We start from the raw sequence: 508 nt of genomic DNA, 5'->3' as shown, positions 1-508 counted from the left end.
TCATGGAGTGCACATAAACTCATTGTACGTAGATATAGCTGCCTACAAGTGACATGTTTTTAAGAAATAGCAGCATGACATACATGTATACACATAGACGTTTGCTACCTTGTGTCGGGTGTAGGGATATCTAGCAGGTGACGACAGAAAATGCTTCAAATGAAAATTGACGCTTTAATTGAGATGTCACATGATCAGACAGCTCTCTGGCGTTTGATTGGTTGAGTCATATTTCTCTGACCAAATAAGGGCATTTTACATTCTGGAACTGCATTTGAAACCTCTAATGCTAATAAAGTATATTGAGTCTTCCAAAGCAAATGGAAAAATATACATTTATCATTCAATAACTTATTAAATATTGGCAAACAACATTATTAGCTATCATACGCAATTCATTTACAGCAGTAAGCTTTTTCTCTATGTTAACAGGCATAAGTAGATACTTTACAGTTGAGCAGTGTAGAATTAAACAAAAATAATTTAATAATTTAATAGATTGAGAACA

This window comes from Hypomesus transpacificus, chromosome 22 (genome assembly GCF_021917145.1).
Source record: "Hypomesus transpacificus isolate Combined female chromosome 22, fHypTra1, whole genome shotgun sequence".
Taxonomy (NCBI): domain Eukaryota; kingdom Metazoa; phylum Chordata; class Actinopteri; order Osmeriformes; family Osmeridae; genus Hypomesus; species Hypomesus transpacificus.
This window is presented reverse-complemented; position numbering follows the sequence as displayed.